Consider the following 26491-nt stretch of genomic DNA (forward strand, 5'->3'; position numbering starts at 1 on the left):
AGATATAATGGTGTGGAGTGAAACGTGAGTTTTATTTTATTATTATTATTATATTTTAGAAAAAAAGAAGCCAATTTAGTATGCTTATTAAAAGTTTTCCTTTTTTAGGGCAGGCATGATGGCTCACGCCTGTAATCCCAGCACTTTGGGAGGCCGAGGTGGGTGGATGACTTGAGGTCAGGTGTTTGAGACAAGCCTAGCCCACATGGTGGTACCCTGCCTCCACAAAAAAGTATAAAAATTAGCTGGGCATGGTGGTCCACACCTGTAATCCTAGCTACTCTGGAGGCTGAGGTAGGAGAATTGCTTGAACCCGGAAGACAGAGGTTGTAGGGAGCCAAGATCGTGCCACTACACTTCAGCCTGGGTGACAGAGTGGGTGAGACTCCATCTCACAAAAAAAAAAAAAAGGAAAAAAGGTTTCTTTTGTAAAAAATTTTTTAAAATTTTAATTGGAGAAGGATTAGAGATTAAATTGATGTTTGAATTTCATTGGGATTAAAAAAATTTTTATTTTAGGTTCAGGGGTACATGTGCAGGTTTGTTATGTAGGTAAACCCATGTCACAGGGATTTGATATACAGATTATTTCATCACTCAGATACTAAGCCTAGTAACCAATAGTAATTTTTTTCTGCTCCTCTCCCTCCTTTCACCCTCCACCCTCTGGTAGCCTCCAGTGTCTGTTGTTTCCCTTTGTGTTCATGTATTCTCATCATTTAGCTCAGACATATAAGTGAGAGCATGTACTATTCGGCTTCTTTTCCCACATTAGTTTGCTAAGGTTAATATCCTGTAGCTCTATCCATGTTCCTGCAAAGGACATGATCTTATTCTTTTTTATGGCTGCATAGTATTCCATGGTGTATAGGTACCACATTTAAAAGTACAGTCTTTCATTGTTGGGCATTTAGGTTGATTCCATACCTTTTCTATTGTGAATAGTGTTGCAATGAACATTTGTGTGCATGTGTCTTTATGGTAGAATAATTTATATTCCTCTGGGTATATATCAAGTAATGAGATTGCTGGGTCAAATGGTAGTTCTGTTTTTAACTATTTGAAGAATTGCCACACTGCTTCCCACAGTGGTTGAACCAGTTGAAATTCCCACCAACAGTGTATAAACATTCCCTTTTCTCCACAAACTTGACAGCATGTTATCTTTTGCATTTTTTATAATAGACATTCTGACTGGTATGAGATGGTATCTCATTGTGGTTTTGATGTGCATTTCTCTACTGATCAGTGATATTGGGCTTTTTTTCATATGCTGTTGGCCACATGTGTGTCTTTTTTGAGAAGTGTCTGTTCATATCTTTTGTCTACTTTCTACTGGTTGTTTTATTCTTTTTAATTTGTATAAGTTCCTCGTAGCTGATAGATATTAGACCTTTATCAGATGCAGTTTGCAAATAGTTTCTCCCATTCTGTACATTGTCTGTTTATTCTGTTGATAGTTTCTTTTGCTAAAAGCAGAAGTTTTAGATTCAGAAATAAGTGAGTCTGAGTTTTGTTTCCACTTTTTATCAGGTCTGATATAAGGGACAAGTTTATTGATGTCTTTGGATACAAGGATAATAGTGCCTACTGAAAGGGTCATTGTGAGCATTGGATGAGGTGCAAACATAAAGGTTCCCAGCACATAGTAGCTTCCTTCCTCATCATTTTTGTAGCCCAGTGGTCCCCAAATGTGTTGTGGGTGCTGTGAAGACTCTTATCAAATTTTTTTGTAGAGCTTTTAAAAAATATTTTTATCTGGCCATCACTAAGATGACCTTGAACTGAACTGAGTGCTTAGGGCTTTAAGGAGTTCCATTGAGATTTGTTTTTTCAAGAACACAACAAACTAAATAAGTGATCTATGGACAGGAATGTAACCCAATGGAGGAAAAAGGGAAGGTCAATGGGATTCTAAATAAGAGATAGCTGTGATGCTTTCCGCACCCATTCCTTTGCTCTCAGTCGGGCAGCGTTAAGGAAGTACAACTCTTAAAATTATGTAAGAGAAGACAAAAATCTCAGGACTTTCAAACTCATTACACCAAAGGGATAGTTCAGCCTGGAGACTGAGTCATGCAATGCCACCATCTTTTTACCCAGTGAACAACTGTTAATTTACAATCTTGTGTGAAAGCAGTGTTCAATAGCCAGACCCCTACAAGAAGACCTCAGGCATCTCTGGATGACTGTCCTCAAATTGTCCTTTGGTGACCTTGAAGCCTTTCAAGATGTATATCCATCCATAAAACAAAGACACATCAATTGTAACTTTAGGTGTGCAATCTAAGTCCAGCTTCTAAAATGAAAGCCTGTTAGATTTCACACTGATAATGCTTATCTTTCTAAGTACAGAAGAAAGACAAGATGAGACCAATTATTCTTTACTGTACTTGTCCCTTCCTACCTGCCTTTCCCCCTTTAAGGAGATGTATAAATACCAGGCCTCCTAAAAACCTTTTTCAGAGAGAACATAAGACATGGAGGGTTTCTATGATTTGTGTTTTTCCAGGGTGTGCCCTCAAGCTCTGGCTTAAGAAACCTCAATTGATTCAGACACTTGCCTCAGTCACTCATTTTGGTTAACATTCTGGTGACCATTAAGGGATACTCTGAGTGGAGTTTTGCTCCCATGTTTTGTGTTATCAAACATGTGGATATGGGGACATTTGAGGCCACAGAATTTTACTTTAACATTTGCTGTCCCAGGACATCAACTTCCATTTCTCTTCTGTATAGGAGGGTGTTTTGTTCACAAGTCTCAGAGCTATTAAATCAACCCAGCTGTCCATCAACAGTGGATTAGATGATGAAATCTATACCTATGCTCCATGGAATACTAGGCAGCCATAAAAAAAGAAAAAAAATCATTTCCTTCCCAGTAATATGTTTGCAGCTGGAGGCCATTATCCTAAGCAAATAACAAAGGAAGAGAAAACCATAAACCATAACCTAGTAAGTGAGAACAAATGTCGGATATTGAGGGACATAAAAATGGCAAAAAGAGAAGCTAGGAACTACTAGAGGGGAGAAGCAAGGAAGGGAGTAAGAAATGAAAAACTAAGTGTTGAGTGCTATGCACAATATCTGGTTGAGAGGATTATTCATACCCCTAACCTCAGCATTGTGCAGTATACCCAGGGAATAGGTGTGCACATGTAACCTCTGAATCTAAAATAAAAGTTGAAGAATAAAGAGAAAAGTTTTACAAGTTTACAGTCTCAAGAACTTTGTAATCAATGCTGTGAAACTACTTATATTTATTCAAAAGATCTACTTGGATGGAATTGATATCTTAAGAATACTTATTTTTTCGGATCCATGAATATGGTATATTTCTCTATTTAGGCCTTCTTTAATGTCTGTTGATTGTTATAATTTTGTCTGAAGAGATTGCGGTGATTTTGGTCTTTGGTTGGATTGAGTCCTAAATATTTTATATTTTCTGACACTATTGTATTCCCTTTACACTATCTAGCTGCCTGTTGTTGCTATAGAGAAATTAATGTATTTTAGTCTATTCTTATAGTACTCAGCTCCCTAAACTCTCTTATTTCTACTTTTTTATTAGTCTTTAGGATTTTTCTATATAAACAATGCTATTCTCTGAAAATAATGACAGTTTTATTTCTACTTTTCCTACCTTCATACCTCTTATTTGTCATTTATTTCTTACTGCTTTTGGGTAGGAACTCCAATACAGTGTTAAATAAAAGTTATCACTGAAAAAAATGAGAATGAACATTTTTTTCTGTGAACTATTATATATTTACCCTCTTTTCTGCTACATTTTGGTTATATTAATTTTATGTGTTCTTTATATATGAGCTTATTATCTGTTTATTATAATTGCAAGATGTTATTTGCTTTTCTTACAGAGAATTTTTCCACATGAACACTCTTTTTGAAAGGTTCAGGTATATCAATATTTCTTTCTTGGCTACACAATAAGAAAGTCTTTCTTCACCTTGGGGTGGTTTAGTGGCTTTGATTTGGTTTCAATTTTTATCCATTTGGAACATGTCCAGTAATATGTTGTCCTGTTCAAGATGGTTACCAGTTATCCATCTAACACTGTGAATGTCCATGTTGTTCACAATAAGTCACTTAAAAGACTTTGTCAGTACTCTAGCAAAAATTCATAATCTCTACAAGAATATGCATTTGAACCACACAATCAACAGGCAGCAAGAATAGCACACTACGTCCATATGCCCTGCACCATAGATGTTCTCTTCAAGTCCACATGGAACATTTATGAAGACTGAACTAAGTCATATATTAGCAAATATTAATATTAATATAAATATTAATAGTATTGAATCATTTTTACCCAATCACCTATTTAGTATACTGTGCAATGTGGGTACTATTCTCTAAAACATGAATTTTAAATATTAGGCATTTGGAGATTTTAAAAGCACATGTCAATCAAGACACAGTGATGAACATTCAAATACTTGGTACTTGACTGACAGTTCATTTGCCAAAACTCGTAAGATGCAGCCACAGTGGAGCCCCAGGGAATTCATGACCCAAAAGGCTTATACTAGAAAAGGTTGATTAAAGATGAGTTAATCCTCACCTTAAGAAGTGAGAGAAAAACAAAGCAAGGAGAATAAAATTGATAAGAAACCTAAAAGTAGAAAATAATAAGCTAGAAGACAAATTAAAAAAAAAAACAAGAACATGAATAGACCCAAAAATAATGTTGTTGAAAAAGATAAGTTATTTAAACTTCTGGACTAATTCATTAACAAAACAATAAAGAAAGAAAAAAGAAACAGATTTAGCAGTGAGAGAGAGTGGATGTAATCTCATCTGCAGCAGGAGTTGAAAGTTTCTTTTCAAAATTTCACGACACTAAGTTAATTGATAATTTAAACAAAATTGACAAGTTCCTAGAAAATTAGGTATAATAAAAAGTAGCACAGGAATAAATGGAAATTCTGACCTGTCCTATAACTATGTTTAAAAAAATTTCTTTTGTGTGTGTGACAGGGCCTCATTCCTGTTTCTCCAGTTGGAGTGTAGTGGTGCAATAATGGATCACTGCAACCTCAACTTCCCAGGCTCAGGTGATCCTCCCACCTCAGCCTCATAAGGAGCTGGGACCACAGGTGCATGCCACCATGGCTGGCTATTTTTTTCTATTTTTAGTAGAGACAGGGATTCATCATACTGCCCAGGCTTGTCTGGAACTCTTAGGCTCAAGTTCTTCCTTGGCCTTTGAAAGTCCTGAGATTACAGGTGTGAGCCATCATACCCGGCCCCAATCTTGAAATTTTACTTAATATTTTAAATATTCACAAACATACACAAACACACATACATACATGTGGATACTCAGAAAAAGCAGATGACTTTAAGACGATGATGAATATTTCTACAGTGGAAAAAAAATAAATCTACATCTGTAATTCACACCACATGCTAATCTTTTTTTTTTTTTTTGAGATGGAGTCTTGCTCTGTCGCCCAGTCTGGAGTGCAGTGGTGTGATCTCGGCTCACTGCAAGCTCTGCCTCCCAGGTTCACGCCATTCTCCTGCCTCAGCCTCCTGAGTAGCTGGGACTACAGGTGCCCGCTACCATGCCCAGCTAATTTTTTTTGTATTTTTAGCAGAGACAGGGTTTCACTGTATTAGCCAGGACGGTCTCGATCTCCTGACCTCGTGATTCGCCTGCCTCGGCCTCCCAAAGTGCTGGGATTACAGGCATGAGCCGCCGTGCCCAGCCGATAATCTTTTCACAATAAAGTTATTGAGAATGTTCTTCAAAAGGATCCTAATTTTCTTCGTTACTTCTACATACACAAGACATACAGAGACAGATCTGTGTATCTACTATACGACAAAGAAGCCATAGCCAAGGTACATATGAAAATCCAACAGAAACAGTAAGAGGAACATTGATAACACAATGTTTTTAAATGGCGGAAAACTCTTAAGAGGCACCAGATGTTAGAACATGTGTAATGGCCTGTGAGTACATGAAAAGATGCATTTGCACTATTGTTTACTTAGGAAAAGCATATTAAAACCATTTTGAAATCTCATCCCAACCACAGAAGAAAGGCTAAAATTCAATGGGCTGACAATCCCAAGAGTTGGAACAACTCTACAGAGAGATGTTGCTGGTGGGAATTTAGATGTGTTCAGCTCTCTAACAAGAGAATCTATAATTTGTAGCTATCTTAGAAGATGTCCCAGCATATACAATGGTCTCTACACCCAAGGAAATAAATGAGACCACCAAGATACATATGTAGATATGTCCACATTAACATGATTCAGAAGACACAAATAGTGTTGCAGTTTGAATGTGTAACACTACAGGGGATAAAACTGTGGTGCATTCAAACTAACGGATATTTACAACATGAAAAATAAATGGATTCCTGCTGCGTAAATCATGGATGATCTCACACAAAGAGTTGCAAGAGAAGAGCCAGTGCAGAGGGGAAAATGAAGACTGATTCCACCTCTATAAAGTTCCCAAGAGGCAAAACCCATCTGTAGTGCTAGAGATCAGAATGGAGGTAACCTGGCACTTGGAATGGCTAGGTTTGGGGAGGGGAGGTCATGAAGCCTGTCACCTGGACACTCTGTGTGAGTACACGAGCAACACCCATTACATCTCCACACACAGCTCTGGTCATCAGGCATTTTTAGGGGGACTCTAGCAAGGGATTAGGAATCATGCATGAGAATCATCTACAGAGAGAAACATAGAGTTGGAGGAGCTGGTTGCTAACGCAGAGCAGGGTCCCTGTTGTTCATGGGTCTAGCCTAGTCTTAAGTTCCCAGCCCCACTCCCACTCCTGCCATGATCCAGGAACCTCTGAAAAGCAGCTTTTTCCAAGGACCTCCTCCTTGGTAACACATCAAGGTTTCTCACTGTCAAGCTGTCCAGAGAGAAAAGCAACTTGGATAGTGCCCATAACATCTGTGCCTTGGGGCTCAGGGCTCAGCAGAAATGGCAGAGGGCAGTGAGAGGAGACATGGTGAATGGGGTAGGGACCTAGGGACAGCTGCCTGGAACAGGAGCAGGTGGGGCCACAGGAGAAGGTGGCACAGGAAGGAATGGGCAGGAGAGGAGAGGAGAGGAGGAGACACGCTCTGTGGGGCTATAGCCCAGTGTGAGCCTTTGTGAGGCTATCTTAGCAGGGAAGCCCAGGTGGTGTGAACAGGAGGGGAAGCAACTCCCACCTCCCCTGCTAGGAACTGAATGTGTACACTCCCAAATTTTGAAGCTTTCATTTTTAATGTGAAGGTGGTGGAGGTGGTGCCAGGCATGGTGGCTCACGTCTGTAATCCCAGCACTTTGGGAGGCCGAGGCAGGCAGATCACCTGAGGTCAGGAGTTCAAGACCAGCCTGGCCAACATGGCAAAACCCCATCTCTACTAAAAATACAAAAATTAGCTGAGTGTGGTGGCGGGTGCCTGTAATTCCAGCTACTTGGGAGGCTGAGGCAGGAGAAATGCTTGAACCTGGGAGGCTGATGTTGCAGTGAGCCGAGATTACGCTACTACGCTCCAGCCTGGGTGACACAGTGAGATTCCATCTCAAAAAAAAAAAAAAAAATTTGGAGGTGGGGCCTTTGGGAGATAATTAGAATAAGAGTCAGTCATAAAGGTAGGGGCTTCATTATGGAATTAATGCCCCTATAAAAAGTGGAAGACCCAGGAAAATGATCTCCCTCTCTCCTTTTTTCTGTCCCTCCACCCCCTCCCAACCCTCCACCATGTGCAGATACAGCAAGAAAGCAGCATCTGCAAGAAAGCCCTCACCAGGACCAAATCAGCTGACACCTCAACCTTGGACTTCCCAGCTTCCTGAACTGTGAGGTATAGATTTTTATTGTTTAAGTCACCAAGGCTACGGTGTTTTTAATAGCAGCCCAAGCCCAGGAATACATCATCTGACTCACTGTTTTGAATCAAACTCTTCAGTTTCTTCATCAACGTAGCTGGCAGCTCGTGTCCCCAGCAGCATCAGAGGCCCCAAGAAAAGAGCTCCAGCAGGGGCTCAGCCTGCACGGGTCCCATGCGGCAGCCTCAGTGTCAGGGCCTGGATGGCAGGTGAGGCTCCAGTGACACAACCACAATGTGAAAGTGTAAGAGTTTTTAACTACTTACAGATACTGGAAAGCACAGGGCACACCTGGAGACCACAGACACTGGGGTCAGAGAGCCCAGGCAGGGAGGAGAGAAGGGAACTGTAGGCCAGTGGCTTTATTGGGTCCAGGGTGTTGTTGACAGGTTTCCAGAAGGGAGCTTTAATGGGTGTGTTTAAAGCAGGCAAACACTGGGGCAAGAAGACCACACTGTGACTGAGAGGTGGTCACTTTAAATTGGAGGGCAAATGTCACAACTGTTTCAGTTTAAAGGAAGCAGCTGGCGAGAGGGGAGCCCAGCACACTATGCAAGAGAGATGCCTCTAAGATTTTATCTGTGGCCACCAACTGGAGCCATTTGGACCGGGTACAGCAGTGGAAACTCTGTGATGGTGACAAACATGGGAATCACTCTGACGTGATGCAGTTAAATTTACACCTTAAAAATGGATGTCAAGACAACATAAACAAGACCCAGGGACACCAACAGGGTATGGTGCTGTGCCCCAAAGTCAGGGTCCTGGGTTCTTACCCAGGGAAGTGAGAAATAAAGATAACTTTTCCCTGCTCCCTCTCTCCTCCCCTGACACTGATCTTCCCACCCTGCACCTCCCTCTTCTGCTCCCAAACCCCCACCCAGTGCTCAGTCCCAGACATCACTGCCTGCAGGGCATGCACAGTGCAGCCCACTGCACACAAACTACAAACTCACAGAAGGTGATGACAATTTGTGTTTGGGACGTCTGATTGTGAAAGAGGGAGGACAGCATACTTGCAGCCACAGAGACTGAAACTGGAACGTGATGGAACGGGGCTGGAACGTGATGGAGCTCTGACATAACAGACGTGTGACTTTGTGTGAAATGTGCAGATCCGCGTGGAATAAAACACAGCCTAGCCTGTGGCTGCTGCCGTCCACATTTCCCTCATCTTCCAACAGAAGTCAGCAGGGTCCCTCCCAGCCTGGAACCTCCCTAGAGACTGCTGACCTCCCTTGGCAGGGCCCACAGGCCAGCAGGGTCCGCCCTCACCAGGGTCACTTGGCCCATGTCCTCCTTGCTCCTCCAAGCTCCCCACCCGAGTCTGTCAGCTTTTCCCTGCAGCCCAGCGGCCACCCACCTGAGGCCACTCTCTCTGCAGGCAGCTCCTGCCCTCACACCCCATTTTTCCTGGGGCAGTGCTGGTGCATGTGATGCCACACTGGGCACTTTCCCCTCATGACCTCCTTCCATCCTCATCAACTCCTTCTGTGACTCCTCCCTAAATGCCTGCCCCTGCTCCATCTTTCCTGTTCTCTGGGGCATTCCAGGCTTCCAGAACAGCATCTGCCTGAGTGCCCACAGTACCAATGGGAATCAACCAGATATCCTGTAACCTGTCCTCTGCACCCTAGGAGGCTCAGAGCACATGTGCCGGTCACACACAGGCACCATCTGGGATTTGTCCACCTGTCCCCTGCTGTCCCTCATGAAGTCAGGAGGGAGGACAGAGCTCTCCGGTGTGTATGGGGTGGGGAGTAAGCATGAGCTCCCTGGGTTAGAACACAACCCACCTTCACCCGCCCTCTTAGGTGTGAGCACCGTCCTCCCAGATGGGCTATCTGACCACTACTTGTGCTTCCTCTACACAAAGGGGCTTGACCAGGTCCAAATCCTCAGGACAGACCCCAGGAGATGTCAACATGAAAAGGGCTGAGCACATCCTGGCTTCAGAGTAAGTCGGGACTAGTGTCTCCAGCTCAGAGCCCCTGCTATGTCCCAAGCTACCTCTCCTGGGTCTCAGAGAGCTGTGTCCTACAGGGTCCCTGGGCAGCTCCCCACTCCTTGCTCTGCCAGCCATGGGGAAGGTGGGGTGACCACAGGACAATCAGCCGTGCAGAGAACAGAGGACACCCAAGATGGTCAGGGAGGACATGGAGGAGCCTGAACCCCAGCTCAGCCACCAGACTCCAGGGAGCAAGAGAGTGGCTGAGACTTGTCCCTGGTGACCACGAGGTTCACAGCCCCCAGTGAATAACCAGCACAGGCCTCTCCTCCCAGGAGACATGAGAGATTAACCCTGTACACCTGCAGGAAGGACAGTTCCCTCTGGAACACCAGGGTCCTGAAAGTTTATCCTTGGAAGCTGCAGTAAGCTTGACACAATTAGAGAAAAGGAGGGTCCTTCTCGCTAGCCAGCACTCAGCTCACCCAAAGCACAGTAGGGGTGTCCTCGTGACAGGGTCCTGGTGCAGCCTGTCCTCCTGCTCTGAAGGGAAGAGACAGATGGGGATGGGAGAGGGCAGGGGGAGTGACTGTGCACCCCAACTTGGAGCCATGAAAATGGCTGAATGCTGAGGGTCCAGGGCTGGGCTCACCCAACCTACAAAGTGTGTGTGACTGTGAGTGTCTGTGTCTCTGTGTGTGTGTGTGTGTCTGCACATAATGTGTGTAGAGGTTGGGTGAGAGAATCACTGGTGAAAGAGGCAGAGGACTCAGCAATTCTGAGAGGCTTGAAACACAGACAGAAGGGGAAGGGGAGGGAGGAAAAAGGGGGCAGGACTGAGAGGGGAGGGGACAGGGAGGTGTCCGGGGCACAGACCCCGCCCATGAGCCTGAGAAATGCTCCTGCCCTGGGAAGAGGCTCAATGCAGAAGAAGGAAAACAGCACAGCTGACAGCTGTGTTCAGAAAGTTTCTGGATCCCATGCTCATCTCCACAAAGGAGGACAAGCAGGCAGCAGAGACCATGGTGAGTTCCTCAGCTCCTTCCTGCAGATGGCATGTTCCCTGGCAGAGGCTCCTGCTCACAGGTAGGTGAGGGAAGGCCTTCCTGGGAGAGGACAGGAGGAGGAAGCACAGTGACTGGCTGGGGTCTCCTGGAAGGAAGGGGCTCTGAGAGGGGACAGAGGGCTTCTGTTGGAGTCTGAATAGGTAAGAAGATACGGAAGAGGGACAGGGGTCAAAACAAAAAAAATCACATTGATCTGGAATAGGTAAGAAGCAGGAAAATCTCAAGTGTTTTATTTTCCTGGTTAATCATCACTGGCCACTATATTTTGAAAAATGATATTAATAACTATGTCAGATGACACTTCACATAAAAACATAACCAGGGCATGAAACATTGTCCTCAGCCACCAACCCCAGAAATTGGAACGTAAACCCCGGGATGTGTATAGCACTGGGAACGCTCATGAACTCATCCACAGGAGTCTACAGACTGTCCCAGGCACTGGGATGCAACCAAGATCACACAAGCCCCTGTCCTCACAGAGCTCACACTCTCCTGGGGAGGAAGACAGACATACAAAGCAATCTAGAATGTGAGGTCAGGTGTTGACAAGAGCTCTGGAGGGAGCAGAGCAGGGAAAGGTCGGAAAGGGAAGACCCAGGGTCTCTAGAAGAGGCTTCAGGGAAGAAGTCTCCCAAGGACATCCTGATGTGAGCAGGACCTGAGGGCAGTGGGGAGGGAGGCATGCAGACTCCTGGGGAAGAGGATTCCACACAGGGAAATGCCAAGGTCAGAGGTGTTGAAAAAATCAGGGTCATGCTTCTGACCTTGACCCAGTAGGACACACACACACTCTAAGGTGGAGGGTTGAAGAGACCTTCTCAACACCCAGGGTCCCATCTTTTGATACCAATAGATAGGTCCCCAAATTGTCTGATGCTCTTTCCCCTTCCTAGCCTTACTTTGAATTTTCTGAAACCTGCCTACCACTGCCCATGTCACTGTTGAAGCCCTGCTGTCTGATGCTGCAGAGGGGCAGGAAGTTGTTCTACTTGTTTATCATCTGCCCCAGGATTGTCTTGGCTACAAGTGGTACAAAGGGGACCGAGTAGCTGCCAACCACCAAATTATAGGATATGTAATCGACACTTAAGTAACTACCCCAGGGCCTGCATACAGTGATCAGGAGATGATAAACTCCTATGCATGCCTGCTGATCCATAACGTGACCCAAAATGACACAGGATTCTACACCCTTCAAGTTATAAAGCTAAATCTTATGAATGAAGAAATAACCATACAGTTCAGCGTACACCGTGAGTGATTCCTTATGTCCTCTGGGTGTTGGGGGTCAGTTCTACCTCACACACACAGGATTGTCAGGCCTGAGCTGTGCCTTATTTCCCTCTGCATTATGTCTCATTTTAGGGTTTGGACATTTAGTGCAGGACACACAGAGGGGAGACAGACTTCAGCAGATCAGAATTCCTTTCCTGCATCCAGATCCTGGAGACATTCACTGTACAGAAAGGACAGTCTGATGTGGGGACTCAGCCGGAGATCAGTCTCAGCCAAGCACCTCATGCCTCCCCCATGGACCTGACTCTGAGAAAGACCCTGGAGCTGGGCCAAGGCCTGGCCTGAGGGACACCCTGGGATTCTCTTAGAGAAGCTCAGCCCTGAAGGCCCCAGCTCCAGACTTGTGTCTCAGGATCCTGACTCCACGTGACCCTGGGGAGCCTGTGCCAGGCCTGGGTTGTGGCTTCCTGGGCAAGGCTTACTGGAAGCAAATATTTACCAGCTGTCCACAGGCTGTGGCTCCTAGAGCTGCTTACCAGCTATGGTTTAGTTCCCAGAGCCTCATCTGGGCAAGGACAGAGCCTTCTCCACCTGAGACTCGGAGTAGAGAGGACAGAGGGACAAGCTTCTTAGTCCATCAGCCAGCTGCCGTGGGAAGCTTAGTAGACTCCATAGAAAGTTCAGTGTCCCCAGGGACAGAAACAGAAGAGAAAAGATGTTCCTAGCATCCCTTTTTCACAGGGATCAGGCCTATGGGTACCCTCTCATGGAGGCAAATAATAATAAATGCTGTTTGTATGAACACTTCTTCTGTGCCAAGCATTAGGTCAGATGACTGTGAATGATTTAAAGTTCATTCACCAACAACATAGCAAGCCATACACCACTTGCCATTTAGCTTATTTGACTGAGAGAAAACTAAGCCACAGGGAGATACAGTCACTGAACCAGAGTCACACAAACATGAGGGGCAGATCAGAGTCACATGACCCTCTCCTCCAGCAGAAGTGGGGGCTTATTGGTTTCCAGGAACCCCCACCGTCATCCATTGGCTCACATCCTTTCTTCTTTGGCATCCAAACCTCAGAGGAGTGAGAGTAAATGGACAACCGATTAGTTTGTACTCCAGAACTAAATCACCTGCTTCAGCTATCAGAGTCAGTGCAAGGAATGTCCAGACTTCCTCCTCAGATCCTAATCTCCCTTACTGCACCCGAAATCCTGTGTTTTTCAGAGTATCAGTGTCACTCTCATGGGAGGCTAAAGGAGAAGACTTTGCTTTCTCTCCCCATTCACACCCTGTGCCAGCACAGGCCCAACGTGAGACACACACTCTAGTTCTTGTATGAAGGATAGAGGGATTGAATGAAGTATCCATAACCTCTTTAGAGACTGGATCCTGGATGCAGAATCCTAATATAATAGAAATTGCTGGCCGTACCCATTCCCTGTTTCTCAGGGGCTGAGACCCATGTTCCATCCCTCTGAACCCCTGCCCCTAAAGCCATCCCACCTCATGTGACTCTGGAGTTCCTTGGCCATGGGAGGGTTTTCAGGGCTCCCTGGTCCTGGTCTGGGGCACTAGGTGCACCTGGTCCCTGGAGTCACTAAGGTCATTGTAACCCCCACTGCTCACTGACATGGGTGTTTCTGGCTCTCTCTGCTCCTCTGTGTCTCTCATCTTCTTTCTCCTTAATTTTAGCTGCCATGCCCTGTCCTGCACAGCCTCCTCTACCCTTGGGACTCCCCCCGACATTCCCTCTAAAAAGGCTGATTGTTCTGTTTCCCTTCCTGCTTACACCGTGGCCTGGCTCAGCTCCCAGGAAATAGGAAAGGCACATAAATTCAGCTGGATCTGCAGGCCCTGCTAGGCTCCATCATGAACCAGTGTCCCCAGGTCACCAGGAGAATGAGCTTCCATTGAGTCCCCATCCAGGGCTCTTTCCCTTTATGAGGCCAACATGTGGAACAGGCCACTAGACAGGGATGAACAGCTCCTCTATCGACTCTTATAATCACCTGAGAAGTTCTTCTTGCCCGACTGCACAGACAAAACCAATTTATTGAGATGGTGATTTGTAGAAAAGGAAGATTTTAATTACTCTGTTTGCCAAGCAGGAGGACAGAGGTTATTATGACTCAAATCAGCCTCCCTAGTTGCTCAGAGGTTATAGTTTTTCAAGCATAGTTTCAGTGGCAGAGGTCTAAGGAATGGGTACTGCTGATTGCTCAGGTATGAAATCATGAGGATGGGGAAAATGGCCTGTATTTTCTGAATCCACCTCTGAGTGGAGGCCACATGACTGGTTGAGCCATTAGTCATGGGTCTGGATGAGGTCAGCTGGTTTCCAGGATGCAAAAGTCTGAGAAACATCTCAAAAGATAAATCTCAGGTTCTACGATAGTGATGTTTTCTATAGGAGCAATTAGGGGAGTCACAAGTCTTGTGACCTCTATACACATGAGTCCTGAGCAGTAAGGCATTGCAGAAACTATGCCTACATTTTAGCAGAATTTGAGCTGCTCCTGTAATCATAATCTCGTGGTCTTTCATTAGTTTTAGAAAGCCAGTCCCTGAGCAAGGAGGGAGTTAGTTTTAGAAAGGGACTATTATCATCCTTGCTTCAATGTTAACCTATAAACTAAATTCCTTCCAGCGTTAGCCTGGCTTATTCCCAGGAATGAGCAAACACATCCAGTCAGGATAGAGGCCAGATGGAGTCAGCCATGCTAGCTTGCTCCCACTGTCCTAATCTTTGCAAAGGTGATTTCACTCTCTACATTGACTCAGCAGGGGGGTCAGAGGCAGGGGTACAGGTCTGCAGTCCCCAAAGCCCACGGGCTCCTTTCATCCATTTCACTTATGACTCCATCCTCATCCTGCTAGCTGTGAGGCTCACATCCTCCAGTCATTTCCTAGAGACTTCTGGTTTCCTGTCAGGCCTATAGCAAGCTTGAAATTTGTCACTCAGTTTTAACAACAAGTAAAAAGCTGAACAAACTCAAAAATCAACAACTCTTTTAGATCCCACAGAGAAGTGAGGTCTCAATGCTAACTGACCCATATATTGAAGAGACCAACAGGCAAAGACAGACAGCACACTTTACCTGAGCAGAAACCCCTGGCACAGAAACCTCAGTGGGAACCAGTACTGGGGTCAGAAAAACCTGAACTGTCACTAATGAATTGCTGGAGGGTCAGTGTGAACAAGATCCAGAGTTAAACACTCAGGGGAATGGATTACTTCTGGGGGTAGGGGAACATGTTTGTGACTCTTAGCTTCTGGAGCCCTACCAGGTTCCTATAGTAATACCCAGTAAAAATCAGCTCATCCTTCCTGCAGGGGAAGGGGAAAAGAAACCACTTTGAAAGATGCCAGTGAATTCTATTCTGGGCAAGACCTGCCTTTAAGAGAAACTATTTTACCAGAGTCTAATCAGCTGGGGTTTGATCGGAGCCTAAATGCCCTGGGGAAGGGGAAATAGCCAACTCTAGCCCCCTGTAGCCATCATGTCCCACCTAAGGGAAAGAAAAAACTGAGAGGCACTTACAGCGTTCACAGCCCAGGACACAGCTCTAATGCAATACCACAGAACCCTTCCCTCCATGGCATCACTGAATGCCTGCTCACCCAAGTTTCTTTTACCCAGTACATCATGTCTGATTTGCAAAAAAACCATACAAGGCAGACTAAGAGGCAACATTAGACACTACGCAGAAACAGATGGGTGACATAAGTAGAGAGATGGATATTCTAAGAAAGAACCAAGAGAAGTGCTAGAGATAAAAAACACTGTAAGAGAAATGAAAAATGCCCTTGATAAGCTTTTGAAAGTGTGTATACTGGTAGGCTTAACACAGCTGAGGAAAAGATCTTTAGCTTTCTGGTGTGTTAATAGAAACTTCAAAAACTGAAACAGTAAAGTTTAAAAAGAGTGACAAAAAAGTGGAAGAACATATTCAAGTTCATACTGAATATTTTGTATTGACAATAGCATATTTTATGTTTTGTAGTTGTGGGACAACTACAAAGGCTGTAACATACACATAATGGGAATACTGGGACCAGGCAGAGGTGGCCAGGTGGGTGCTATCTGATGGGTTTACTGCCTGTTTCACACACATCTGTGTCCTCATCGTGATGCCATTGCCATAAGGTGGGGTCTTTCAGGTGGGGAGATGCACAAGCCACTGGCATCTTACTTAGACTCTGCCCAGTTTAAACGAACTTAAACTCTAGTTGTGTTTCCTGAGGTCTAGGGAAAATGAGGAAAGCATTTCACATGCCTGTTTCAGGCTCTTCCCCATTTTTCCTAAGTCGGCACAGGAATTAGGGATAGGGAGGTCTTTCTAAATTTGCTAATATAACACACATTGCTTCTCCTAATTCGGCATCTTTCCTCCCTTTATGTATTGTAATTGACACACATAAGACTTCTTTGACTGGTACTGTCCTCCTAACAGGACCCATGATCCTCTCTCTATTCAGGGAGTTGCTAATTTCAAACCACCTTCAGCATCTTTCTTTGAGCATAATGCCATCCTGCTGGAATTCACAGCACACCTTAACCTTATTTTGGTATCTAGAGAAATACTACTTCCATCAATCGAACTTAGATATTTGCACTATTAATAACAATTTCCACTTATGGAAAAAATTTAATGTTTCCTCCAATTTTTTTTTGTTACTATAGTCAGAACATAACATGAGTTCTAAACTCCAGACAAAATTTTAAGGGCAGATTACAGTATTACACATGGAGCTCCCCAAATTCAAAAATCCAAAATCTGCAATACTCCAAAATTCAACATTTATCAGCTGCTGATGTAATGCTCCAAAGAAATGCTCACTGGAACACTTTGAATTTTAAAATGTTCAGATTCAGGATGCTAAACCAGTAAGCATACTACAAATATTCACAAATCTAAAAAAGTTAGAAACCCGAAACACATTTGGTCTTAAGCCTTATGCATAAGAACTACTCAGTCTTAATGAACTATAGGAACCAAGCTGTACAGCAGATCTCTAGAACCTCCTCATCTTGCATAACTAAAACTGCATATCCATTGAAAAACTCCCTATTCACCTCAGTCCCAGCTCCTGGCACCCACCATTCTACTCTCTGATTCACTCTGGAATCCACTTATATGAGGTCCCTAGAGTAGTCAAACTCATGAAATCTGAGTGTAGAATGTCCAACAGGAGAAAATATTTGCAAAACTTCCTCCCAAATGTCTGTCTCATATTCCATCAAACACACATGGTCCATGAGGACCAGATTTCCAACAGTTTATGTTCCCTGTCTCCACCAGTCAGTTCTGCATTTGCAAACATCCACATGTATTTCTAGAAAGATCCACATGGTCCTCACCTGCCCTCTGCAAAGGGAGAGGGAACATCAAAAACCCAGGATGGGGAATATGTTTCTGCTCCAAAGCCACCAGCTTTTGCTTGTCCTCTTCACTCTTTCTAGATCATTCTTTAGACTCTGCTCTATCTTCAGAGGTCACTGGTTCAAGTCATTCACCATGAAATATTTGGTGAAAATTGTTCCACCTAGTGGCTCCACTGCCTGATGACTGAGTTGGCCTCCAGGCTTGCGCCTGGTCTCTTCTGTGTTAGTTCTACTAAAGCATCCAGTCCCAGGCTAAGGACAGTGAAAAGTCCCATTGTCACCCATCTCTAAGATGCTCTTGGAAAGGGAAGCCACAGAGAAAACAACTGGGTGGCGGTGGGTGGGGGTGGGGGGCAAAGTAGGACTGTGAAGCTGGAAGGAGCACAGCACCTGCACATTCCAGGTGTGGATACCAAGGTGGGCCAGGCAGGCAGCAAGTCAGGGAGGGACCAGGAGAGGCACCAGGAGCGGTGACTTCTGCTTTTGTGTTTGTCCATGACCCAGTGCTGCTGCTCAATTTATACTTGAGAAAGCCTGTGCTTCTCTAAGACAGAGCAGGCAGACTCATGGTCTCTGAGCCCTCAGATCATCATGCATCTGTCTTGTGACACACACACCTGCCATGGGTTTTTAAAGAGTTGGGTGGGCTGAGAGGTGGGAGATGCCAACTCTGATTGAAAGATGCCCATGGGGGAATCAAAGGTGCCACGCAGGGCAATCTTCTGTTATCTGCACAGCAGAGCTGCCCAAGCCCTCTGTCACCAGCAACAACTCCAACCCCATGGAGGACAAGGATGCTGTGGCCTTAACTTGTAAACCTGAGACCCAGGGCACAACCTACCTGTGGTGGGTAAATGGTCAGAGCCTCCCGGCCAGTTCCAGGCTGCAGCTGTCCAATAACAACAGGACCCTCACTGTACTCAATGTCACAAGGAATTACACAGGACCCTATGAGTGTGAAATCCGGAATCGAGTGAGTGCCAGTCACAGTTACCCTGTCACCCTGGATGTCCTCTGTAGCCCAGGCTGCCAACCCAAATTGATATGGCCAGAATCCAGGCCTCTCAGTCCCTCTCAGGTCCAAGAACAGAGACTCTCAGCCCTGGATATCAAAGCTGTCCATGACTGCCTGCGCCAGGCAAATTTTGGTAGGCCCAGCCTTAACCAAGAATAAGAGAGGAATGGGATGCTCCTGTCACAGGAGACTCGAGGTCCCCAGTTTGTGATGGGGAAACAGGTGGATGTCTCAGACTCCAGCTCAGTGGACACAGCAGGAGTTTGGTTGGGACTTAAGGATTCTTCTTCTTTGGCTCAGAGGGACACTGTGGCCTTTCTACAGACCAGGAGTATTCTTGGCTTATCAATGAAAAGCTCCAGCAATACACACAAGAGCTCTTTATCCCCAAAATCACTGCAAAGAATAGTGGGGTCTATGCCTGTTTTGTCCGTAACTCAGCCACTGACCTCAGTAAGTTCACAGTCAAGAGGATCACAGTCTCTGATAAGTGGATCCCTGCATCATTGGCAATATGTTTTTGGGTGGAGTCTATCTGGCTTTTAGAGATCAGTGAGGAAAAATATTTTATTCTCAGTCAATGTCCAATGGACAAAAGGAAATCCCAAATTTTTCTCTTGGACCCTCCCGATGCATCTATATGACTCCCTGCCCCTTGTTTTTCTTTCTCATGGCTGCCCTTGGGTCCAGCCTGAGAAATATGTGGAGGGGGCTTTGTCAGCCCCAGAGCACTTCACTGAGGGGGAAGGAGGAGGATTCTCAAGGCCACGTTGCTTCTCTCTATTACCAACACATTTTTTTCTGTTACCTCTTTGTTTTCTTTTACCTACTCCTTCAGCTACAAGGAACATCTGAAGCTTTGAAACAAGCTCACACTTTTTCCCAAATGAGAGGAGGACACCCCTTGGATGAGGAAGAAGCAGCTTAGACTCTGCTCTCTGCTCTGCTTCAGGCTCACTTGGTGACTGGCCCTGCCCTGACTCCACCTGGTGTGAGAACAGGGTGGTGGAAAGGTGCCTGGGTGGCCTGTCCCGAATCTGGCTAAATCTAGCTGCCAGCAGAAGCAAAGCCTCCCCCAGGTTAGGCTGCAGGGAAATAGGAAGAGAGGGAGCCTCAGGGCAGACTCCTGAGCTCTGTCCTGGCTCTGAAGTCACTGGCTGTATGAGGCTGTGGGCACAGCACATGGGACACAGCACAGAGGACAGTGAGTGATACACAATGGAAACATTTGGAGATTAACCCTTGGGGTCAGGGAACGGGCAGTGTCAAAAAGTGTGTATTTGTAGAGAGGGTAAGACTACCAGGCACTATATATATATACACATAAAATAAGTCTTACCGTTAACTATTTCTAAGCATGCAATTTAGTGTTGTGTAAAAGTTATCACTATCCATTTCCAGAACTTTTTCATCTTACCATACTAAACCTCTGTACTCAATACATGATAACTCTCACTCCCTCCCCCCCAACCCTTACTACTCACCATTCTACTTTTTGTGTCTATGTGATCGACTTTTCTAACTATCTTACATAAATGGAATTATATAATAGTTGTCCTTTGGTGTCTGGCTTTTTTCACTTAGCATCATGTCTTCAAGGTTCATTCATTTTGCACCTTGTATTGGAATTTTATTCCTTGTTAAGATTGAATAACATTGCAATGTGTGGATACACCTCATTTTTCTATCCACTTATCTTTCAATAAACTTTTCAGTTGTTTCCACCATTTTGGCTATTGTGAGTAATGCTGTTGTGAATGGCAGTGCATAAATATCTAATCAGATTTCTTTCCGTTGTTTTGGGTGTATGTCCAGAAGTGGGATTGCTGGATCAAATGGTAATTCTTTGTTTAATTTTTTGGGAAATAGCCATACCATTTTCCACAGCAGCTATAGCATTTCCCATTTCCATCAGCAATGCACTACAGCTCCAATTTTTCCACTTACTTGAAGATACTTTTTGCTTTGTGCTGTTGTTGTTTTTATCAAAGCTATCCTAAAGTGTGTGAGGTGGAGTATACTTGTGGTTTTGATTTGCATATCTCTAAGTATTAGTGATGTCGAGCATCTCTAGATGTGCTTATTGGTTATTTGTATATCTTCCTTGGAGAAATCTCTATTTTAGTCCTTTGTTCATTTTTTAATTTTTTTTTTTTTGGATTTGTGCTGTTGTTGATTTGTAATAGTTCTTCATATATTCTGGAAATTAATCCCTTATCAGATATATAATTTGCAAATATTTTTCCCATTTCATGGGTTGCCTTTTCACTTTTCTCAATAATGTTTTTTGAAATTTGAAAGTTTTGGCCGGGTGCGGTGGCTCACGCCTGTTATCCCAGCACTTTGGGAGGCCGAGGTGGGTGGATCACGAGGTCAGGAGATCGAGACCATCCTGGCTAACACGGTGAAACCCCGTCTCTACTAAAAATACAAAAAAAATTAGCCGGGCTTTGGTGGAGGGCGCCTGTAGTCCCAGCTACTCGGGAGGCTGAGGCAGGAGAATGGCATGAACCCAGGAGGCGGAGCTTGCAGTGAGCGGAGATCGCACCATTGCACTCCAACCTGGCGACAGAGCGAGACTCTGTCTCGGAAAAAAAAAAAAAAAGAAATTTGAAAGTTTTTAGCTTTTATGAAGTACAATTTATGCATTTTCTTTTGTTGCCTATGTTTCTGTTGTTATAACCAATATATCATTGTGAAATCCAATGTCATGAAGCTTTTTTTCTTTGTTTTCTTCTAAGAGTTTGGTAGTTTTCACTCTTCCATTTAGGTCCTTGATCCATTGTGGATTAATTTTTGTATACAGTGTTAGGTAAAGGTTCAATTCATTTTTGTCCATGGATATCCAGCTTTCCCAATATTATTTTTTGAAAAGACTGTCCTTTCCCCATTGAATGGTCCTGGCACACTTGTTGATAATCATTTGGCTATATATGCAAGCATTTCTTTCTGAGCTCTCTATTCTACGCCATTGGTTTCTATGTCCTCCTTTATATGCCAGTAGCACACTGTATTGATTACTGTGGCTTTGCTGAAATAAGGAAGTGTGAGACTTCCAGCTTTGTTCTTTCTTTTTAAGGTTGCTTGGTTATTTAGGGTCCTGAGATTCTATATAAATTTTAGGATAGATTTTTCTATTTCTGCCAAAAATGTCACTAAAATTCTGGTGGAAATTGCATTGAATCTGCAGCTCACTTTGCATATTGTCCTCCTAACAATATTGAGTCTTCCAATCCATATAAAATGAAATGTTTTTCCATTTATTAGTGTTGTCTTTAATTTCTTTCAGCAATGTTTTGTAGTTTACAGCATACAATTCTGTCACCTCCTTGGTTAAACTTATTCCTAAATATTTTATTCCTTTTGAGGTTAATTTGAAATGAAAATTTTTTCTTAATTTCCTTTCAGAGTGTTCATTATTAGTTTATAGAAATACAACTGATGTTGCATGTTAATTTAGTATCCGGCAACATTACTGAATTTATTTATTAATTCTTACAGGTTTTTTTCATCTTTAGGTTTTTCTACATACAAGGTAAAGTTACCTGTGAACAGATAGATAATATAACTACTTTTTCCAATTTGAATCTTTTTTTTTTCTTGCCTAATTTCTTTGGCTAGGACATCTAATACCATGTTGAATAGAAGTGCTGAAAGCAGGCATCCTTGTCTTGTTCCTGATCATAGGGAAAAAGCTTTCAGTTTTTCTCCATTGAATATGATGTTTGCCTTGGGCTTTTCACATATTATGTTGAGGTGTTTTTTTTCATTCATATGGAGAATGTTATTATGAAAAATTATTAAATTTTGTCAAATGCTTTTAGTTGTTCAATCTTCTTACTAACTATAGGTCTATTCAGATATTTTGTGTGTCTCTAGGAATTTGTCCATTTCATCTAGTTTATCCAATTTATTGGTATACAATTATTCCTAGTATTTTTCTAATCATTATTTATGTATAATTGATAGTAATATCTAAATTTTCCTTTCTTTTCTTTTTGCATAGAGAGACAGGCTTGTACTCTATAGGCCACACCATGCTGGAGTGCAGTGGCATGATCAGGGCTCACTGCAGACTCAACCTCCTGAGCTCAAGTGATCCTCTCACCTCAGCCTCCCAAGTAGCTTGGACTACAGGTGCATGTTATCATGCTCCGCTAGTTTAAAAACTTTTTTTTGTAGGGACACCATCTCCCTTTGTTGCCCAGACTGGTCTCAAACTCCTTACCTCAAGTGATCCTCCCACTATGGCCTCCCAAAGTGACAGGATTAAAACATGAGCCATGCCAAGACTTTATTTTCATTTCTGATTTTAAATAATTTCAATATTCTCTCTCTTCTGTTAGTCAATCTAGTTAATGATTGTCAATTTTGTTGATCTTATTCTGAAGAGCCAACTTTTGGTTTCATTGATTTCCTCTATTGTTTTTCTATTGTCCATTTTATTTATATCCACTCTAAACCTTATTATTTCCTTCATTCACTGTGTTTGGGTTTAGTTTGTTCTTCTCCTATATCCTGAAGTTGTAAAGTAGATTGTTGACTTGAGATCCTTCTTCTTTTTTAATATGAGAGTTAACAGTTATAAATTTCTTGCACAAAATTCTTAAGTTATCTGAGCTTCTGATTCCTCAATTGAAAATTGCAGTAACAGCGCTTTCTTTATACTATTGTTTTAAAGGTTTAATGTAATCATCAATTTAACCTTCAGAAAAATGCCATGCACACAGCAAATGGTTAATGTTAGCTGCTATATTACTACTATTATCATTAGCTTTGAAGTCAGGTAATCCTAGAATCAAATCTTAGATTCACTTCTCACTAGCCATATGACATCTGAAAAGTTTTTTCACTACTCCAAGCCTCTGTCTTTTCATCTGTAAAATGGAAGTAATGTCTACCAGGCAGGGTTATTGTATGAATCAAGTAAGATACAGGCAAAGTACTTAGCACAGAATCTGGCACATAGGAATTGCCCCTCAGCCATAGCTAACATAGCATTATTCATCAGCCTGAGTTGACTGTTAAGGGCTAAAAGTAAATGGTTGCAACAAAAATAAAGAAACATATGCCAAAAATGTGTGTGTGTGTGTGTGTGTGTGTGTGTATGTGTAAAAGGTATTTTATGTAAATACAAATACACTGTTGGGGACCAGCCTCAACACCACCCGTAGGGTACCTGAAGTCTGGTGGCGACAAAGGAATGAGCAGAGACAGGTTAAGAGTTCATAAAGGTGGGAGCCAGGGGGCCAGTTGCAAAATGGAGGCTGCAAAAGATGCCAAGCTCTGGTCTCCATACTGTTTATTGAGTACAGTTACTTAGATCTAAGAAGCAGATGTTCAGGGCAAAACAGTGAAAGGGAGGCAGTATGTCATAGGTGTAATCTATAGCAATAGCAGTTTAAATGAATCTCCTTTGTGCTCAAACAGCATATCTTTAACTTATCGGAGAGTAGCTAGTGGGAGTGGGCTTAACTGGGAGCCTGCATGTCTGTCCACATTCCAGTGTTTCAAAGGAGTGTCTTTCTCCTTGAACACAGTGTTTATAGATAAGAGAGCAGGTCTCACTCTGAACATGGGAATATGATGGCAATTAGGAGGCTTTCCTCCTCAGAGCCCTCTTGTGGCTTTCCACAACTTATTGTCCCATATTTTTGTGGCCAGTTTATACAGGCACCCCACAATCCCTTTTCCCAACACACACACACACACATATGGAAATATGGAAAAAGAGGTAACACAGAAAATACTAGGACACTGTTACTGACTACATGTGGGAGAGAGAAAAAAAACTAAGTGCAAAGAATCAAGCCTGGAATGTTAGTTTTTAACCCATTCAGATGCAGCCAATAGTGGATTAGACATGGAAGAGAATTTATTAGGGTAAATGCCTGTGAGGGAAAGGAAGGCAAGTGTGAGAGAAGCCTGAGAGAGCTCTCAGACCACAACGCAGATCTGATTTCTGTTGAAGATAAAGAGAAAGAAATTTTGGATAGCAATGCAGTTCAAAAAGAGTTTCTGCAGGGCTGAAGGGGAGTCCCTTCACCAGTCACCCATTAGAGTTACACAGAGTCTCACAGAACTGGGCTTGCTTTCATACCCCTGCTGGGAGGCCCTGGGAAGTGAGGTCTCTGCAAGGGAGGTGGTGAATTTGAAATGCACTGACCTGGCCCTTCTGTCAAGCAACTCCCTGCCATAGAGACTGACAGGGTCTAATTCATGGCTGCCAAAACTGAGACACTGAGAAAAAGATGCAACCATGAAAAGGTGGAAGGTTCTAATGACATAGCAAATAGCCATCAGCCTTTCTCACATCCCAAAGCCTTCAAAAATATCTGAGTGCAGAAAGGCCAGGAAGGAATGACAGACTATCACCAACCTAGAAACATGGTGAGAGAAGGAAAAAATGGCAAAAATGTGGTTGGCTAATCATCTCTCATCAGCCTTCTTATACAAATAATTTATTCCTTGAAGGAACAAGTACAGTACTCCATGCCGAGAGCTGGTTCTTGGGGCAACCCACTGTAAAACAACATCACTTTTATTCCTTCTTTTATTTTCCTTCCATTACAGATGTTTCAGCACAAGGAAGTTCTCCTGGCCTCCCAACTAAGGCCACTGTCAGCATCATGATTGGAGTACTGGCCAGAGTGGCTCTGATGTAGCAGCTTTGGGGTAGTTTCTGCATTTCAGGAAGACTGGCAGGTATGATGGCCTTTCCTCTTGTCCTGTTTCCTGCAGGGCTGACCGCCATGCTTGGGAGAGGGACCTATATCCCGGGACTGGATCTCCTCCTCCTCCCAATAAACTCCTGCTTCTCAGCACTAATTCCTGCAGGTCTCTTCTTCCCTGGTCTGCATGCTGCCTGTACCCCACTGTCTCTTAGATGTGATTATCCCCAGCCTCTGCTCATTTGTTTCCCAGATTCAATACACTATGAAAGTCTTTTGATCCTTTCTTAATATCTCTCACTTGTGTCATTCTCTCCATTCTCATAGACCTCAACAACTGCTTGAATTCCTGCTTGACTCCTTGTCTCCAGTATTTGAAATCTTCCTTGCATATGACTTCCTCATTACCTTCCTAAAATCTAGTTCACTCACCTACTCAAGAATCTACAGGGGCCGACTCTGGCCTATTAGATAAGTTTACATTTCTTCTCTTTACTAATCCTTCTTACTTCCTTTACCACCACTCCCTTATATAATTCCTCTATCCTAATTACATCTGTCTCCCTACATATGCCTGCCCACCCATGCCATATACACAAGGGATTATTAGTTCCAATTGTATGCCTAAAACAGGGTGACCGCCCTCCATCATCTGCACTGCAAAGTTACCCACAGCCTTCATCACAAGCAACCTCTGACCTCATGGAGAACAATGACTCTAGCATTAATGTGTGAATCTAAGACTTAGGACACAATATACATGTGGTTGGGAAGCTTTCCCTGATAACCAATTTATGTGTTCATGAAAAATACAGAAATGAAGAAGGCAAGGTCCCTACCCCAGGGATCGTAAAGCCTAAGACACAAGATAGGACCTTAAAAGTAATTATAAACTCTGGCCCTGGACCCTACAGCCGCCAAGATGTTAATGCCTAAGAAGAATCGGATTGCCATTAATGAACTTTTTTTTTTTTTTGAGACAGAGTCTCACTCTGTCGCCCAGGCTGGAGTGCAGTGGCGTGATCTGGGCTCACGGCAAGCTCAGCCTCCCAGGTTCACGCCATTCTCCCTCCTCAGCCTCCCGAGTAGCTGGGACTACAGGCGCCCGCCACCACGCTCGGCTAATTTTGTTTTTGTATTTTTAGTAGAGACGGGGTTTTACTGTGTTAGCCAGGATGATCTCGATCTCCTGACCTCGAGATCCACCTGCCTCGGCCTCCCAAAGTGCTGGGATTACAGGTGTGAGCCACCGCGCCCAGCCATGAACTCCTTTTTAAGGAA

The 26491-nt window shown here is 43.7% G+C and overlaps 1 pseudogene; it reads left to right on the top strand.

The window, feature by feature from the left end:
- The first annotated feature begins 7745 nt into the window (after positions 1-7745).
- On the top strand, positions 7746-18698 carry LOC129528550 (carcinoembryonic antigen-related cell adhesion molecule 8-like; annotated as a pseudogene).
- The last annotated feature ends 7793 nt before the right edge of the window (positions 18699-26491 follow it).

This window comes from Gorilla gorilla, chromosome 20 (genome assembly GCF_029281585.2).
Source record: "Gorilla gorilla gorilla isolate KB3781 chromosome 20, NHGRI_mGorGor1-v2.1_pri, whole genome shotgun sequence".
Taxonomy (NCBI): Eukaryota; Metazoa; Chordata; class Mammalia; order Primates; family Hominidae; genus Gorilla; species Gorilla gorilla.